This window comes from Oryctolagus cuniculus, chromosome 5, assembly GCF_964237555.1.
Source record: "Oryctolagus cuniculus chromosome 5, mOryCun1.1, whole genome shotgun sequence".
In the NCBI taxonomy this organism is placed as follows: Eukaryota; Metazoa; Chordata; class Mammalia; order Lagomorpha; family Leporidae; genus Oryctolagus; species Oryctolagus cuniculus.
In genome coordinates this window covers 119,845,489-119,866,035 of record NC_091436.1, presented here as the reverse complement: position 1 = coordinate 119,866,035, position 20,547 = coordinate 119,845,489, and the positions used below count along the sequence as shown (strand labels likewise).

At 36.8% G+C, this 20,547-nt stretch overlaps 1 long non-coding RNA gene across 2 annotated transcripts in view; it reads right to left on the bottom strand.

The window, feature by feature from the left end:
- Positions 1 to 20,547, bottom strand: part of LOC103349776 (uncharacterized) — a 233,388-nt gene that overhangs the window by 6,533 nt on the left and 206,308 nt on the right. The window lies entirely within an intron of this gene.

The following is a 20,547-nucleotide window of genomic DNA, read 5'->3' as shown; positions in this document are numbered from 1 at the left end:
ACTTATTAATAATAAGGATTTCTGCCTTATTGGTTTATATATTTACTATACTATATTCTTTTTTTAAACTTTTATTTAATAAATATAAATTTCGAAAGTACAACTTTTGGATTATAGCAGATTTTCCCCCATAATCTCCCTCCCACCCGCAACCATCCCATCTCCTACACTCTCTCCCATCCCATTTTTCATCAAGATTAATTTTTAATTTTCTTTAATTTATATACAGAAGATCAACTTAGTATATACTAAGTAAAGATTACAACAGTTTTCACCCACACAGATACACAAAGTATAAAGTACTGTTTGAGTACTACAGTTTTCACCCACACAGATACACAAAGTATAAAGTACTGTTTGAGTACTAGGTTTTATCATTAATTCACATAGTCCAACACATTAAGGACAGAGATACTACATGGGGAGTAAGTCCACAATGACTACTGTTTTTGATTTAACAATTGACACTCTTATTTATTACATCAGTGTAAAGCGAATGAAAAAGTACTGTTAAAAGTAGGAGGAAAAAGTTTGACTCAAGAACAAAAAGTAAACAAGATAAGGAGTTAAGTCTGTACAACCTTGGGTGAACACAGAGGCTGGGGAATAGAGGGTGTCCTCTGTTCTTCCAAATAACGTTCTAATCAAATTGCGTGGGAATATGGCGCTGGCCAGGGTTCACAGACAACTTTAAAAACATTTGCCTCTGGCCAATCGGCAAACACTGCTAAGGTTAAGGTCAGGTAAGGGATTACATAAGGAAAGGATATAAAAATAAGAAGAAACACAAATGAAGGTGATACTGATTGCTTTCCGAATGCTACATGCATTGCCCATGATGCTTTATTCCGGAGCTGTGGATTTAAGTTTCTAACGGATGGGAGACTTTGTAAATAAATCTTATCTTTCTACTTTCATGGGTATATGTATGTTTATTCATGAATTGAGCCTCTAATATTGAAGTGTGTGCACGGCACTTGGCCATATCACTATCTGGTCAAAACAGACAGTAATCACCCAAAGCTCTTGTCACGAGCTATGGAAGCCTCTTGAGTTCACAAACTCCAACCTTATTTAGACAAGGCCATATTCAAAGTGGAAGTTCTCTCCTCCCTTCAGAGAAAGGTACCTCTTTCTTTGATGGCCTGTTTTTTCTGCTGGTATCTCACTCACAGAGATCTTTCATTTAGGTGTTTTTTTTTTTTTTTTTTTTTTTTTTTTTCCACAGTGTCTTGGCTTTCCATGCCTGAGAAACTCTCATGGGCTTTTCATCTGGATCCAAATGCCTTAAGGGCTGATTTTGAGGCCAGAGTGCTATTTAGGACATCTGCCATTCTATGAGTCTACTGTGTATCCTGCTTCCCATGTTGGATCATCCTCTCCTTTTTAATTCTATCAGTTAGTATTAGCAGACACTAGTCTTGTTTATGTGATCCCTTTGACACTTACTCCTATCTTTATGATCAATTATTAACTGAAACTGATCACTTTGACTAGTGAGATGGCATTGGTACATGCCACCTTAATGGGGTTGAATTAGAATCCCCAGGCATGTTTCTAGCTCTACCATTAGGGGTAAGTCCGAGTGAGCATGTGCTGAACTGTACATCTCTTCCCTCTCTTATTCCCACTCTTATATTTAACAGGGATCTCTTTTCAGTTAAATTTAAACACCTAAGAATAATTGTGTGTTAATTAAAGAGTTCAACCAATGGTATTAAGCAGAACAAAAAAATACTTGAAGGAATAAAATAGTAAGCTGTTCCTCTTCAGTCAGGACAAGGGCTGATCAACTCATTATTTCTCCTAGTGTCCATTTCACTTCAACAGTTTTCCTTTTAGGTACTTGTTAGTTATCACCGATCAGGGAGAACATATGATGTTTGTCCCTTTGGAATTGGCTTACTTCACTCAGCTTGATGTTTTCCAGATTCCTCCATTTTGTTGCAAATGACCGGATTTCATTTTTTTTTACTGCTGTATAGTATTCTATAGAGTACATATCCCATAATTTCTTTATCTAGTCTTCTGTTGATGGACATTTAGGTTGATTCCAGGTCTTAGCTATTGTGAATTGAACTGCAAAAAACTTTGAGGTGTAGATAGCTCTTTTATTTGCCAATTTAATTTCCTTTTTGTCATTATTTTTGGTTACACTCCTACTACTTACAAAGACAAGTTTACTGTAAAACAATCAACTGTGTTATCCCTGAATAGCCCTTAAAATTTTATGTTTACTTCATCTCTTCATTGCATTAAGAGGCCACATTATGTTATTGATCAGTAACATCTAGGTTTGTATAAGGAAACTATGATATTGACCTAATGGCAATGTAATGATACATTACTCAGAATGTGTCACCATGATTAAACAATGCCTCACTGTATTTCTAAAGTCTTCTCTTAGGGAAGTTGCACAGAATATTCTCTTTCTCCAATAGTGAACTGTAGTGCATGAAAGTGTTTTGTCAGGCAGGCCCCCTGACCCCTTTTCAGAGTGCAAGACTTTTGTAGAGGTTTGGTCACATTGTGACACTGATCTGCATGACTATGACTAGCCATGACTACTAAGAACTCTAGACTACCAGAAGGAAACCAGCATCTACTAAAAATTATATTACATGCACAAACTATCTTGGCTACAAAATAACTTTTCTGCTGGGAAAAAGAGGGAACATCCAAGCTCTACAATGCTAAAAATTGATCAAGGATCAGCCACCCCAGCATTTTTGCCTGAAAATATACCTGCATTGAACCACCAGGCCTGATGTATTATCTCTTTCCAAGTTATGGACACAGCCTCAGGTGGCCTTCTTGAATAGAAGATGGAATATACTTTGTACATAAGTCTCAACAAATCTATACTTAAAGAAGAATGCTTATAGATGTTAGGTAGTCAAGTGCTAATCAGCAGATGTTTGCTCTCCAGCAACTTTTTGCCCTAAAGAAAATCTGTCATTCTTCTGGAGAACCGCACTTCAGCCGTGCTTATTTTACTTTTTAATTAGTTTTTAATGGATTCAATGTTATTTGTAGATGCAATTCTAAGAACTTAATGGTTTTTTTTGCAGACTGACCCTCTGTTTCATAGTTGAATCATAAATGGCTTAAGCTTGCCAGTTTACTTTCATTATCTAGTCGCAGTCAGTTCTTTCAGAGATGATTATGTGATCAAATTTGTGACAAGAGAGCATTTTTAAGGCAATTTTTGGTAAGAAGGTATCCTTCTGTTCTTTGAAAATTATTCTTTGTAAATATGCTGCGTTCTCACTCTGGTTTAATATTTAATCATGTGACCTGGAAGCTTTCTGATCAGTTTGGTATTATTTAAGATAATTTGTATGATGTCAAAGCCTAGAAGTAGAACTGTGAAAGATGTTTAAACAAATCTGAATCGGGATTGGTGTTGCTATTAACATACATCTTAAATGGCAAAGTACCATCATTCCTGTTGAGAAAACCAAAACTCAGAAAAGTTAAATAATTTGCCTATACTCACAATAAAGGCAACTCCATGAGTCAGCAGTAGTTCTCTTTCTGTGTCTAAAACATGCAAATTTTTCTTCTAATTCATGCAGCCACTAGATTATTAGTTTCTTATAGAGCTGATCCTGCACCCTGACTAAAATCAGCTGTGCATTTGAGGCATATTAGGCATTCAGATAATATATACATAGAGATGTCTGTGGCATCAAAGGTCTTGTAGCTATTCCATCTTTACTAATTGGCAAACACAGACCCTGAAACTGAAAATGGAATGGAGATCAAAGTGACCATTCTTTTGTTATTGTAATCTCTTCCTCCTCTTTAGCCCCCTCAGACATTTTATTTCATTTTTTCCCCAAGAACATACACAGAATGAAACAAATATCTGTCGTGTGCTGGGAAAAACTCCATATTTCCGGTTCAAAAGTTAGAGCTGGGGGCTGGCATTGTGGTGGAGCAGGTAAAGCCACAGCCTGCAGAACCAGCATCTCAATATGGGTGCTGGTTCATGTCCCAGCTGCTCTACTTCTGATCCAGGCCCCTGCTAAGGCCAAGGGAAAGCAGAAAAAAATGGTGCAAGTGCCATCCACATGGGAGACCTGGAAGAACCTCCTAGCTCCTGGCTCCAGCCTGGCCCATCCCTGGCCATTGTGGCCAAATACAGATTGAACCAGTGAATGGAAAAATCTTTCTCACCCTCTTTGTCTCTCCTTCTCTCTCTCTGTAAATGTTTCTCAAATAAATAAATATTTTTTAAAAAAATCAGAACTGAATAAAAACAATTAAGTGGATTTATTTTCTTGTAAATACCATGTCAAATGATCTTATGAGGTTGGTCTATAATATATTTGTCAAATAGTCACACTTATGTATCATCTCAATTAGTTTATATAGGAAAAAAACTACCACATATATCCTGAGAAAGTAAAAGGTAAAGTATAACTGTGGGGTGAAAATCTTTTCAAACATCCTCATACTGTGGGTCTATTAAAAGTGCAAAAAGATTAAAGATGTAATATAAAGATCTGTATTTAAATGACTACAAAAACTGTTTAAATGGAGCTGCCTAGGGTACATCAGTAGCCCCTAAATGATCAAAGGTTTTTGCTGCAGGCAAGGTCCAAAACCACCTGCATATATAAAGAATTTAGATGACAGCACTGATATTATTCACGTATATTGATACTTCTTGAAAAAAATGTCAGATGTAAATATAAATACACACATGCACACACAAAAAAAACTGACAGAAAGCAAGTATATTGAGAATTAAGGTTGTAACTCAGCTGCCAACTCTTCCCTTTGCCTTTTGTAGATGTCAATGTTATCTACAGGAAGAAGAAAATTCAGGTAATATTTGAAGTTAAAAGATTATTCTTTCACTTACAATGGAAAATCCCAGGCAAAACTATAAGATTGGTATGTTTTTCCATTTTCACCTAAACTCTATAATTGAGGGAAAAGTGTGTAAAAGTAGTTTAGAGTATTGTTTTACATACTTTTTACCAACAACAGAAACACATCATAAAATAGATTTTGTAGTCCACAATTTATATGGCTACACAGATAAACTATAATTTTGGATATTTATATATTTATTATATTATATTATATCATATTACTATATTACATATTGATTTTATATATTATTATTTGTAAAATATATTATATTATATTAGTATTAGTAAATTATTTTATATTATATTATATCAGTGAAATATATGATTTATATAATATATGTTTTATAAAATATTATATATGATAATTTATATTTATTTCACATGTAATTGTGATATAGTCTATATAAAATATGTATTTGAAACAAAGTTATGCAAACAATATCTACCTATAATTTAATGCATTGACTTACTTTTTTTTATTATATTCTCTTCTTTTTCATCTTTGCTAAATGCAGGTCACAACTTGACTTACCAAACTAATTTCAAATCTACTAATGGGTTTTAATTCACAAATTAAAAAGGAAATAATTTGCACTGTGGGATAAACATCTATTTACTTCTGCAGTTTGCATAACAGGATAAGGACTGACTGAAAGATGCTAGATGGAGGGGAGGGGTGCCAAGATGAAGACACAGCAACAAGATGATCTCAGTCACGTGGGGCAAAATAGATAGTTAAAAAGAGAAAAGATACACTCCAGAGATACAGCCATGGGGAATTCATGAAGGGAAGCATGGGAGAGCAACAGACACCGGGCAGGTCCACACCTAAAGAGCAAATAGGAAAGGGAAACCACAGAGGCTCAGGCAGGGAGATTGGCGCCAGCCCAGCCGACCAGGTGAGATGGGAAATCAAGGGTCCACGGAGCTGCAAATAGAAACAGAAGGGAGAGCTTGGAGAATTGCTTTTGAAGTTACACATGGAAAGAAACAGAAGATATAGAGGAACAAATAAAGAGATCAGGCACCCCTCTGCCCAACTCTTTCCTCTCCCTCACTCCACCCAGAACTGCAGCTGCCTGGGAGAAGCCATTTTGTTTATCTACATTTTTTAATGTAAGCTGGGGACTGTTGCCTTTGCCTGCCGTGCACAAGCCCATCAATAGTGGGGCAATCTCACCACACCTCCCACCCTAAGAACAAGGACCAAAACATTCTAGAAGAATTTCTTCACCACCATGTTAGCTGTATAACAAGAAGTCCTGAATATCAAAAACTCAAGCTCGCTACATCCACCATTGTGAAGTGAGCTAGGCTCCAGTAGGTGGGGCTCCATGCTTCCACTTGCAATACACAGATGCTTCGCAGCTTATAATAGGGGGAAACCTCACCACAAGAAAATCTCCACAGATTAGAGGTGCAGTTCATAAAGCAAGGCGATATACTCCTGAACACACCAGAGATTAACATCAGGGCTTCCCACAACTGTGAGGAAAAGGGCGGGTCATGCTAATAGAATTGAATTATCTCCTCTAACGAAAAAAAACAAGAGAAAAACTAGAGAGCCTCGTGGGGGCCTTACACTGGATACCTGCTATACCCTGGAATACTTAACAGAGCAAACAGGACACATCCAGCATGCATATCCTGGAACTCACTGAAAGTATAGACATCCCACTAAATCATAATAACACAAATTAAAGAGAGATGCAACCAGAGGGGAAAAAAAAGAAAAAATGCACAAATGCCAGAAAACAAATTAAGAACACTAAATAAGAATAGGCAAGGCACTATGAGCCCCCAAAGGAACGCTATAACACTACAATAATAGAAGGTGAAGATGAAAAGATTAAGGATATGCCAAAAAAGGAATTCATGAAATTAATCATCAGATTACTTAGAAACAATCTGAAGGAAATTCATGATTTAATTGAAAAATTCTCCAAATAAATTGAGATATTAAAGAGAAGTCAGAATGAAATGCTAGAAATGAAGAATTCAATAGATCAAATAAAAAATGCAGTGGAAAGCCACAGAATAGGTGAGACAGAAGCAAGAATATCAGAACTAGAAGACAGATTTCTGGAAATATTACTGTCAGATCAAAAGAAAGATAAAGAATTTAGAAAATTAAAAAACACTGTTGAAGATCTACAAGACACTATCAAATGACCCAACATACAGATTCTAGGAGTTCTGGAAGGCATGGAAAGACAGAAAGGATTAGGAGGCCTTCTTAATGAAATAATAACATAAAACTTCCATAATCAGGAGAAAGGAAGAGACATCCAAGTGCAGAAAATACACAGAGCACCCAATAGACATGACCAGAAAATGTCTTCACCATGACACATTGTAGTGAAACTCTCCACAGTAAAACATAAAGAAAAGATCTTAAAATATGCACAAAAGAAACGCCAAATCACATTCAGAGGAAACTCAATCAGACTCACTGCAGACTTCTCATCAGAAACCCCATAGGCAAGGAGAGAATGACAAGATATATTCCCAGTCCTAAGAGAAAAAAAAAAAAACAGTCAATCCAGAATACTGTACCCTGAAAAATCTCATTTTTAAATGAAGGAGAAATAAATATTTTACCCAAAAAATAGAAATTGAAAGAATTCATGACTACCCACACAGCCCTACAAAAGATGCTCAAGGATGTGCTATAACAGAAACATGGAAAAAACATCATAATGTAAGAAGATAAACATAGAAAATGACACAACAAAAGTAAAAAGGAAACCAATAGTAAAAAATTAGGACTGACAGAGCAAAGTCAGTACTTAACAATAGTCACCTTGAATGTAAATGGACTCAACTTTCCAGGTCAAAGACACAGACTGGCTGAGTGGATTAAAAAAGCGAACCCAGCCAGCACCGTGGCTCACTAGGCTAATCCTCCACCTATGGCACCAGCACCCCGGGTCCTAGTCCCAGTTGGGGTGCTGGATTCTGTCCCAGTTGCTCCTCTTCCAGTCCAGCTCTCTGCTATGGCCCCAGGAAGGTAGTGGAGGATGGCCCAAGTGCTTGGGCCCTGCACCTGCATGGGAGACCAGGAGGAAGCACCTGGCTCCTGGCTTCGGATCAGCGCAGTGCCAGCTGTAGCAGCCATTTGGAGGGTGAACTAATGGAAAGGGAAGACCTTTCTCTCTGTCTCTCTCGCTCTCACTAACTCTGCCTGTCAATAAACAAATAAATAAATAAGAGAACCCATCCAATTGCTGCCTACAAGAAATGCACCTTACCAACAAAGATGAATGCAAACAGAATGTGAAGGGATGGAAAAAGATAATCCATGCAAACAGAAAAACAAAACGTTCTGGTGTAGCCATCCCAATATCAAACAAAATATATTTTCACATAAAAACTGTTAAAAGAGACAAAGAAGGACACTATGTAATGATTAAGGGATCAACTCAACAGGAAGATTTCACTATTATTTGTATATGCACCTAATTACAGGGCACCTGTCTATCTAAAAGAAATGTTAGTGGATTTAAAGGGAGATATAGACTCAGATACAATAGTAATGGGGGACTTCAATACCCTACTTTCAGCAATGGACTGATCAACCAGACAGAAAATCAACAAGAGAACAACAGAGTTAATCAACACTATAGACCAAATGGACCTAACAGATATCCACAGAGCCTTCCACCCTATAGCCACAAAATACACATTTTTCTCACTATTGCAAGGAACTTTTTCTAGGGGTGACCACATGATAGGCCATACAGAAAGTCTCAGCAAATTAAAAAAAAATTGGAATCATACCAAGTGTCTTCTCAGGTCAAAATGCAATGAAGCTGGAAATCAACAACTCAGGAATCTCTAGAACAAATGTAAACACATGTAGACTGAACAAGATGCCCCTGAATGAACAGTGGGTCATAAAGGAAATCAAATGAAACACTGAAAAATATCTGAAACAAATAAAGAAGACAATACAACATATCAAAACTATACATCACAAATTGGAAAAGAGGAATTCAGACTATCTCTATTTGCAAATGACATGATTCTATATGTACAGGATCCAAAAGCATTGTTAAGAGGAAAGTCTATAGCAGTTGGTGCCTACATCAAGAAATTGGAAAGGCACCAAAGAAATGAGCTATCAGTGCATCTCAAGGGCCTAGAAAAACAACAGCAAACTAAACACAAAACTAGTAGGATAAAAGTAATAGTTAAAATTAGAGAAGAAACCAACATATTGAAACCAAAAAAAAAAAAAATACAAAAGATCAGCAAAACAAAGAGCCGGTTTTTGAAAAAATAAACAAATTTACAGACTATTGGCCAAGCTAACCAAAAAAGGAGAGAGAGGATCCAAATCAATTAAATTAGAAATGAAAATGGAAATGTAAAAAAAGAAACCACATAAATAAAAAGAACCATCAGAAATTACTACAAAAAATTTTATGTCAACAAACTGGGAAACCTAGAAGAAATGCATAGATTCCTGAACACATCTAAATTGACCCAAAAAACACACAGAAAACCTAAACAGATCCATTACCAAGTCAAACTGAATCAGTAATAAGGACCCTGCCAAAAGAGAAAAGCCCAGGACCAGAAGCTTCATGGTTGAATTCTATCAGACATTTAAATAAGAACTAACTCCAATTATTTCAAGTTATTCAAAACAATTGAAAGGGAGGGAATCCTCCAAAATTCTTTTCATGAAGCCAGCATCACCTTAATTCCTAAACCCCGAAAAGACACAACAAAGAGAACTACAGTCCAATTTCCCTGATGAACATAGACACAAAATCCTCAACAAAATTCTAGCAAATTGAATCCAACAACACAAAAAAAATCAGAAAGATCATTCACCCCAGCCCACGTAGGATTTATCCCTGGTAGGCATGGATGGTTCAACATTTGCAAATCCATCAATATGATACATCACATTAACAAACTGAAGAAAAAAAACATATGATTATCTCAATGGATGCAGAGAAAGCATTTGATAAAATACAACACCATCATCATGAAAACTCTGAGCAAACTGGGTATAGAATGAACATTCCTCAACACATTAAGGCAATTTAACACACCCACAGCCAGTGTCCTATTGAAAAGGGGAAAGCATCCTGACTGAGATCCAGAACCAGACAAGAACCCCAATTCTCACCATTGCTATTCAATACAGTCCTGGAAGCTTTAGCCAGAGCCATTTAGCAAGAAAAAGAAATCAAAGGGATTAAAATTGAGAAAGAGGAATTCAGACTATCCCTATTTGCAATTGACATGATTCTATATGGAGGGGATCCAAAAGACTCCACTAAGAGACTTACTGGAACTCAAAACAGAGTTTGTTAAAGTAACAGGTTAATAAATCAATATACAGAAAACAGCAGTGTTTGTATATAAAGAAAATACCATGGCTGAGAAAAAACTTCTATGATCAATCCCATTAACAATGGCTACAAAAAATCAAATACCTTGGAATTAATTTAACAAAGTATGTAAAAGATCTCTATGATGAGAATTATAAAACATTAAAGATTGAAACAGAAGATGATACAAAAAAATGGAAAAATCTTCCATGTTCATGGATTGGAAGAATCAATATCATAAAAATGTCAATTCTTCCAAAAGAAATTTACAGATTTAATGATATACCAATCAAAGTACCAAAGACATTTTTCTCAGATCTAGAAAAAAAAATGATGTTGAAATTCATATGGAAACACAAGAGACTTTGAATAGCTAAAACAATCTTCTACAACAACAACAACAAAAAAAAAACAAGCAGGAGGCAGAACAATAGCAGATTTTAAGACATACTACAAGGCAGTTATTTTCAATACAGCCTGGTACTAGTACAAAAACAGATGGATAGACCAATGGAATAGAAAAAATGCCAGAAATCAACCCAAGCATATGCAATGGACTTATGTTTTACCAAGAATCTAAAACCAACCCCTGGAGTATGGACAGTTTCTTCAATAAATGGTACTGGTAAAACTGGATTTCCACATGTGGAAGGATGAAGCAGGGCCCCTATATTACACCTTACACAAAAATCTATTCAAAGTGGATTAAAGACCTAAATCTCTGACCTGATGCCATCAAATTATTAGAGGACATTGGGAAAACCCTGCAAGACACTGGCACAGGCAACGAGTTCTTGGAAAACACTTCAGAGGCACAGACAAGCAAAGACAAAATTAACAGATGGGATTACATCAAATTGAGAAGCTTCTGTGCTACAAAAGAAACATTCAAGAATTTGAAGAAGTGAATGACAGAATGGGAGAAATTGTTTGCAAGCTATGCAACTAATAAAGGATTAATAACCAGAATATACAAAGAGATCAAGAAACTCCACATCAACAAAACAAACAACGCAGTTAGGAAATGGGCAAGCAGATATTTTTCAAAAGAAGAAATCCAAATGGCCAACAAATACATGAAAAAACTTTCAGAATCACTAGCTGTCAAGGAAATGCAAATCAAAACAACAATGCAGTTTCACCTCACCCTGGTTAGAATGGCTTTCATACAGAAATCAACAAACAACAAATGCTGGTGACGATGTGAGGGAAAAGGTACCCTAATTCACTGTCGGTAGGAATGTAAACTGGTAAAACAACTATGGAAGACAGTGGAGATACCTCAGATCTGAATACAGACCTACCAAATGACCTAGCAATCCCACTCTTGGGAATTACTCAAGGGAAATGAAATCATACTAAAAAAGTTATCTGAACCCCATGTTTATTACAGCTCAATTCACAATAGCTAAGACATGGAATCAACCTAAATTCCTATCAGTTGAAGACTGGATAAAGAAATGATAGGATATGTACTCTATAGAATACTACATAGAGGTAAAAAAAAAATAAAATAAAATCCAGTCATTTGCAACAAAATGAATGAATCTGAAAAACATCATACTTAGTGAAATAAGCTTCGCCCAAAGTGACAATACCATATGTTCTTCCTGATCTGTGAGAGCTAACAGAGCACCTAAAAGGAAATCTGTAGAAGTGAAATGGATGCTTTGAGAAGCAATGACTTGAACAGTCCTTGTCTTGACTGTTGGGGAACAGGTGGTTTTTTTTGTTGTTGTTTTGTTTTGTTTTGTTTTTTGTTATTTGACAGGTAGAGTTATAGACAGGGAGAGAGAGACAGAGAGAAAAGTCTTCCTTCCATTGGTTTACTCCCCAAATGGCCATTACGGCTGGCGCTGCGCCGATCCGAAGCCAGGATCCAGGTGCTTCTTCCTGGTCTCCCATGTGGGTGCAAGGGCCTAAGCACTTGGGCCATTCTCCACTGCCTTCCTGGGCCACAGCAGGGAGCTGGACTGCAAGAGGAGCAACCAGGACTAGAAACTGGTTTCCATATGGGATTCTGGCACCACAGGTGGAGATTTAACCAAATGAGTCACGGTGCCGGCCCATTTTTCTTCTTAATACTACTTTTTGAACTCATCACTTAACAGAGTTAATCATATGTGTATAAAGACACTTGAAAATAGAACTCAGTAAAAAATAAGGGTGGAAATAAGAGAGGGAAGAGGATGTGTGTAACTGTAAAACTGTATAGTACTGCATACATTTCTATACTTACTTCTAAGGGTACAGTTTAAAAACTTGCCATGGTACCTCAAATTTCATTAAGCTGGGTGGTAAAAATGCCATCTTAAGTATTAAATTGATAATATTAAGTATTAAAGTGATCAATTAGATAGGATTAAGTGTTAAAGGAATCACATGAATAAGACCAAGTGTTTGGTAATAATAATAGATAGAATTAAATACAGAGAATGTTCCAACATGGGAAGAAGTCCACACAGAAAACTCATAGAATGACAATCGCTCTAAATAGCACTTTGACCTCAAATCAGCCCTTAAGGCATTCTGGTCTGGCTGAAAAGCTCATGAGAGCATCTCAGGCATGGAAAGCCAAGACACCAAGGCAAAAAAATGTCCTACATGAAGGATCTCTGTGAATGAGATCCCAATGGCCATCAAAGAAGGATGTACTTTTCTCTAAACAGAGGAGAGAAACTTCACTTTGGTTATGGCCTTATCTAAACACTGATGGAGAGTATGGATTCAAAGGCTTCCATAGCCTTGGCAGCTCATATCAAGAGCCTTTGGTGATCACTGATGTTAGCATCATACATAAGATTGTTAATTATTAAGTTAACAAGAGGACTCACTATGCACTTACTTCCAATGCAGGATCTCTGTCTACAATGAGTTATATTATGAGAATTAACTATAAATCTTTTTCTCAACCAGTCATGTGTGTGTGCAAATTGTTGAAAACTTTACTTAGTATAGTTTATAGAGTTGGTCTTCTGAGTATAAAGTTAATGGAAATGAATCTTATTGGAGAATGGGACAGAGAAAGGGAGAGGGAGGAGGTGAGATGGGAGTTGGGGCAGGAGGGCAGATATAGTCAGAAGAATCACTATATTCTTAAAGTTGTACTTATGAAATTTGTACTCATTAATTAAAGGATTCTTAGAAAAAATTCTTTAAAAAAATAAAAACAAATTAAAAAAAATTAAAGATGCTAGATAGTAAATACAGTACACTAGTAAGGACTCAGAGAATAATTATTTGAAATATTTCCTTGAATTTGGCAGATTTTTCAACTACAGTTTTTTCTTCTTACAAAGCTAATGACAAGACTATTGATTTTTTATTTCCTTGCAGTTATATGTGACCTCTAATGTAAACCACTTCAAAACCTGGCTTTAAATATTCCATGCATAATGCCCCACCTTCTACCCTGATAACTGAGGCATAATGACATAGCAGGCTTAAAAGTTAAGCATTGACAATAGAAAATTCCATAAGATGAAACAAATCTGAATATCTTTTTTTTTTTTCTTGACAGGCGGTGCACCGCGCTGATCCGATAGCAGGAGCCAGGTGTTTCTCCTGGTCTCCCATGGGGTGCGGGGCCCAAGGACTTGGGCCATCCTCCACTGCATTCGCGGGCCACAGCAGAGAGCTGGACTGGAAGAGAGGCAACTGGGACAGAATCTGGCACCCCAACCGGGACTAGAACCCGGTGTGCCGGCGCCACAGGGCCACAAATCTGAATATCTTAACTATTGTTCTAATAGTTTTGGATTTTTGTGTCAAGACCCAAAGTCTTGAAGTTTTGTTTATTATAGAAGCTAGCATTAATTTCAAAAATATATATTCTTTTTTAAAATATTTATTTATTTGAAAGTCAGAGTTACACAGAGTTACACAGTTAATGGAAAAGCAGAGAGAAAGAGAGAGAGAGAGAGAGAGAGAGAGAGAGAGACTTCCATCCGCTGGTTCACTCCCCAATTGGCCGCAACGGCTAGAGCTACGCCCATCTGAAGCCAGGAGCCAGGAGCTTCTTCTGGGTCTCCCACTTGGGCGCAGGGGCCCAAGGACTTGGGCCATCTTCTACTGCTTTCACAGGCCATAGCAGAGAGCTGGATGGGAAGAGGAGCAGCAGGGACTAGAAACGGCACCCATATGAGATGCTGGCACTTTAGGCCAGGGCGTTAACCTGCTGTGCCACAGCGCCGGCCCCCCAGAAATATGTATTCTATCATTTCAGAAAGTACTAATGCATTTCTCTTAGGAAACAATAGCAGGTCTTGCTGGTCATGGAAAAAATGCCTTATGAAGAACTGCCTCACAAGGAAGAAGCAGTAACCTTACCTTGGTCAGAAATAATTCATTTCATTTCAAGATTCTTTTATGTCAACTCTTCTTCATCTGATTTTCAGATTTTTTGTTCAGTTTCATTTTTCACAACTTTATTTTACATTCCTATATGAGTATAAACACTTCAACGGTGTTTATACTCTGGCTTTTTTCCATGTTTCAAATCTTAATAAACTCCTTTTATCCTTCAGCCATAACAAACACATTAGCCATAAATGAGATGATGATACAAGTAAAAGGAGAAGGAGAAGAATGAATCCAGGGTAGTCCATTTCTATCACTGTGTCTCTCTCTTTGTGATTCTCTTTCTCCAGATATAACTTTGTATACACATTAAAAGATTTAACTTTGTATACACATTAAATAAGAAGAGGTAAGTTAATGGTGAGAAAATACATGCTACAGCATCATTATCAATATGAATAATTTGTCTAATGAAGAAAGATATTAATACAATCTTTTCAAAGTTTTATTTGCAGAAGTGTAATGTGACTTGGTTCAAATCTTTGCTCCAAACTATATTAATTTTAGAACACTGATAACTGAAAATTTTTGATTCTTAGTTTTCACACTGTTGAAGACAGACATTACCTAGAGTGTTTAAAATGTGTATATTTTCTAGCAAATAGTAAGATCTCAATAAATCATATTAAAGACATGAGACCACTGTCAAATAAGAAAGAATAAATATAAATAGAGCATTTAAATTTACAAAAAAATACATTGTTCTTCTATAAACATGATATTGCATTTCATAGAAATTTTAATTGGTAGAACTGAATGTATTGTATGAGATAGCTGCTGGTGTATATCGAATTCTGTATTGTCACAGATAATTTTACAAAACCTTAAATCTTCAAGCTTAAATCTCAGTTCTTGAGATTACCTTTTAGGTGCTCTTTAGTTACCACAGATCAGGGGGAACATATGCTATTTATGCTTCTGGAACTGCATTTTTCAGCAAGTATAATGATTTCCATTTGCATCCATTTTGTTGCAAATGACAGCTTTTCATTTTTTTACTTCTATGTAGTATTACATGGTGTACATATTCCATTATTTCTTTATCCAGTCTTAAATTGAAGGACATTTGGGTTGATTCTATATCTTAGCTGTTGTGAATTCAGCTGCAGTAAACATGAGGGCACAGATAATTCTGTCATATGCTGATTTTATTTCATTTGGGTCATATGGTAGGACTATATTCAGATTTCTGAGGTATCGCCATATTTTCTCCACAGTGACTGCGCCAGTTTGCATTCCCATCAACAGTAGATTAGGGAATCTTTTTCGCCACATCCTTACCAACATTTGTTGTTTGTTGATTTCTGTATCACAGTCATTCTTACAAGGGTGATGTGAAACCTCATTGTGGTTTTGAATTGCATTTTGCTGATGGCTAGTGATCCTCAGCATTTTCTCTTATGTCTATTGGCAACGTGGATTTCCTTTTTTTGAAAAATGCCAGTTCAAGTCCTTTGCCCGTTTTTTAGCTGTGTACTTTGTTTTGCTGTTGTTGAGTTTTTGAGTTATTTATATATTCTGGATATTAATATTTATCAGTTGCATATGTTGCAAATAATTTCAGCCATTCTGCAAGTTGCCTCTTCACTTTGCTGAGTGTTTCTTTGGCAGTACAGAAGCTTCTCAATTTGATTTAATTCCATTTGTCAATTTTGGCTTTTATTGCCTATGCTTCTGGGGTCTTTTCCAAGAGCTCTTTGCTTAAGCCAATGTCTTACAGGGTTCCCCAGTGTTCTCTAATAATTTGATGGTATCAGGTCATCGATTTATGTCTTTGATCGACTTTGAGTGTATTTTTGTGCAAGGTGTAAGGTAGGGGTCTTGCTTCATATCTCTGCATGTGGAGATTCAGTTTTCACAAAACTATTTGTTGAAGAGACTATCCTTGCACTAAGGAATGATTTTAGCTCCTTTGTCAAAGACAAATTGGTTGTAGATGCATGGATTGGTTACTGAAGATTCCATTCTGTTTCATTAGTCTATTCATGTTTTTGTGCCAGGACCTGACTATGGAAACTTAGAGCTTTCCGTGTGCTGGGGACAGATCTTACAAGGGCTCAAAGGACACACTATGAAGTTGATCAGTATTCTGTATGGTGTGTGTTCCTGGGTGGGTGGAGTGGAAAGGTACTGTGAGCTCACTCTAAGCCACAAATTGCCTTGTTCATTTTGGCACAGAGAAGGGCTGGGATTATGAACACAAAAGTTAGCTCCCACATCCTCTTCCTTTACTGATCGTAGCCAGAGAAGCTAGGCAATGCCAAAGTTGGGTATCACTCTGGACTCGTGACTCACTTAAAATGATGGCCAGAGCTCACTAGCCCATCCAGAACACACCCTTAGAACTCTAATGGAAGCCTCAGGCACAGCACCAAGGCACATTTCCATGAAAAAGATTTTAACTAAATAAAAAAAAAACTCAGAGGAGATAACAGGTTATCCCCAAGATGCATAAAAACCAAGATAGAAACAAAAGAAGGAAAGCAATATGACTTCCCAAAAGGAAACCAATAATACATTAATACTGAACTATGAAGAATGGGAGATTGATGAAATTAATGAAATGGTAGTCAAATGAATGATTCTAAGGTCGGTCAAGAACACAGATAAACAGATGCATGAAAAAAAGAAATCTGTACATCACATGGGCAAGGAATTCTGCAAAGAGATGGAGATACTAATGAAAACTCAGATGAAATATTAGAAAATAAATGTTCAATAAACCAAATAAAAAATAAAGTGCAAAACTTTAACAACTCAGTGAGGCAAAAGAAAGAATATCTGATGTAGACAACAGGTGTTTTGAAATATCTTAATCAATTACAAAAAGAAAAGAAGAAAAATTGGAACAGCTGATAATAGTGTTTGGGATGTAGGGTTGCCATCAAGTGAACAAATATTGTCTTGAGACTTCCTGAAGGCATGGCAAAAAAAGAATGGCTAAGAAAACTCATTCAATCAGTGAAATAACAGGGTTGTTTCTCGAATTTAGAGAAATATTTGCACATCCAAATAAAGGAAGCACATAAAACCCCAAATAGGCATGATCAGAAATGATCCACACCATGGCACATAATAATCAAACTTTCAAAAACAAAACATAAGTAGAATAGCCTGAAATATGCAAGACAGAAACACCAAATCATCATTAAAACATATAGTATCAGACTAACTGCAGATTTCTCAACAGAAACTCTACAGGCCAGGTTACTAAAGAGAAAGAGGCCAAATCCTAAAAGAAAAACTGGAAACCCAGAATAATTTACCAAGTTAAGTATTCATTCATAAATTAATGTGAGATAAAGACCTTCCAAGAAAATAAAAAATTGGAAGAATTTGTCACCACCCAGCTGCCTTACAAATGATACTTAGGATGGAATAAACATAGATATAGAGAGACATCCACTATCATGAAAGAATGTGAAGGCAGAAAATCTCCTAGTAAAAGAAAAGAAAGATTAAAAATAAACAATAGGGATATTCTTGGAAAATGGCAGGTCCAAGTTATTACTGATATACTCTGAATGTAAATGCACTATTCTCCAATGAAAAGTTACATTGTGACACAGCAGGTAAAACCACCATCTATGATGCCAGCATCATATTTGGTGCCAGTTCGAGTCTCAGCTGCTTCACTTCCAATCCAGCTCACTACTAATAGCCTGGGAAAACAGCAGAAGATGATGCAAGTGCTAGGGCCCCAGCTACCAACATGGGAGACCCAAAAGAATTTCCTGACTCCTGTCTTTGGCATGGCCCAATCCTAGCTATTGCAGTCATCTAAGGAGTGAACTGGTGAACAAAAGGCTTCTCTCTCCAATTGCATTCATTTTGTTGTGAAATATGGAATATCATTCTCTTTTATGGCTGAGTTGTATTTTGTTGTGTACATATACCACAATTGCATTATCCAGTCATCAGTTGATGGACATCTGGATTGTTCTATTTTAGCTATTTTGAGTTGGAATGAAGCTGGACATTAACAACAAAAGAAACCCTAGAAAATTTACAAACACATGGAAACTAAACAACATGCTCCTGAATGAACAGGGAGTCATAAAAGAAATCAAAAGTTCCCTGAAATGAATGAAAATTAATGCCCAACATATAAAAACTTACATTATACAGCAATATCAGTGTTAAGAGGAAAACCTAAAGCAGTTACTGTCTACATCAAAAACTGGAATGGTATCAAATAAATAATCTAGCAATGCATCTCAAGGACCTAGAAAACTCAGGACAAACCCAAAATTAGTAGAAGGAAGAAACCATAAATATTACAGAAGAAATAAATACAATAGAAATTTAAAAATTATCTAAGTTTGGTAAAATGAAGACTTGTCTTTTGAAAAAAATCTACAACCAAGAAATCTTTAATGTTTTTTTTAATTTATTTGACAGGTAGAGTTATAGACAGTAAGAGAGAGAGACAGAGAGAAAGGTCCTCCTTCTGTTGGTTCACGCACAAATGGCTGCCACGGCCTGTGCTGTACCGATCCAAAGCCAGAAGCCAGGTGCTTCTTCCTGGTCTCCCATGTGGGTGCAGCGGCCCAAGCACTTGGGCCATCCTCCACTACCCTCCTGGGCCACAGCAGAGAGCTGGACTGGAAGAGGGGCAACTGGGACCAGAACCCGGCGCCTATATGGGATGCAGGTGCCGCAGGCAGAGGATTAACCAAGTGAGCCATGGCGCCGGCCCCCCAAATCTTTGACAAATGAGCTAAAATCACCCCCATAAAAGCGACCAGTCTCTCTAATAAATGGCGTTGGGAAAATTGGATCTCTGTATGTAAAAAGGTGGAACAAGACCCCTACCTTACACCCTATACAAAAATCAACTCACAATGGATCAGGGATCTAAACTTAAGATTTGAAATCATCAAATTACTATGGGAAAACATAAGAGAAAAACTATAAGACACTGGCATAGGCTAAGACTTTGGGTTTCTTTTTTTTTAAGACTTATTTATTTATCTGAAAGGGAGAGTTACAGAGAGGCAGAAGCAGAGACAGAGAAAGAAGGGTCTTCCATTGCTGGTTCACCCCCTAAATGGCCACAACAGCCAAAGCTGGGGCAATCCAAAGCTAGTAGCTGGGAATTTTTTCTGGATCTCCCATGCAATTGCAGGGGCCCAATGGCTAGGGCCATCTTCTGCTTTCCCAGACCATTGCAGAGAGTTGGATTGGAAGTGGAGCAGCTGGTACTCGAACTGGCACTCATATGGGATTTCAGCACTGTGGTGGCATCTTTACCTGCTATCCCATAGCACAGCGCTTTCAAAGACTTCTTGGATTAAGACTCTAGAAGCATAGACAACAAAGACAAAAATAGACAAATGAGATCACATCAAGTTAAGAAGCTTCTGAACACCAAAGGAAATGCTCAATAAAGATGCAACATCTGATAAAAGATTAATATCCAGAATACATAAGGAGATCAAGAAATGCAACAACAAAACAAGCAATCCAATTAAGAAACATGCGAAGAATATGAACAGGTATTTTTTAAAGGATGAAATTCAAATAGCCAACAGATACGTGGAAAAATCCTCAAGATAACTAGCCATAAGAGAAATGCAAATAAAAACCGCAATGAGGTTTCACCTCACCCCAGTTAAAATGGCTATCAAAAATAACAAATGAAGAAATAACAAATCCTGGTAAAGATGTGCAGAAATAGATACCCTAATAAACTGTTGGTGGCAAATAAATTCATACAACCATTATGGAAGACAGTACAGAGATTCCTCAGAAATCTCGAAATAGATCTACCATTTGACTCAGCCATTACAATCCTGGGAATTACCCAAATAAAATGAAATCAGCATATGAGAGAGTTATCTGTACTCCCATGTTCATTGTAGACAACTCAAAATAGCTAAAATAGAATCAATCCAGATGTCCATCAACTGATAACTGGATAATGAAATTGTGGTATATGTACACAACAAAAT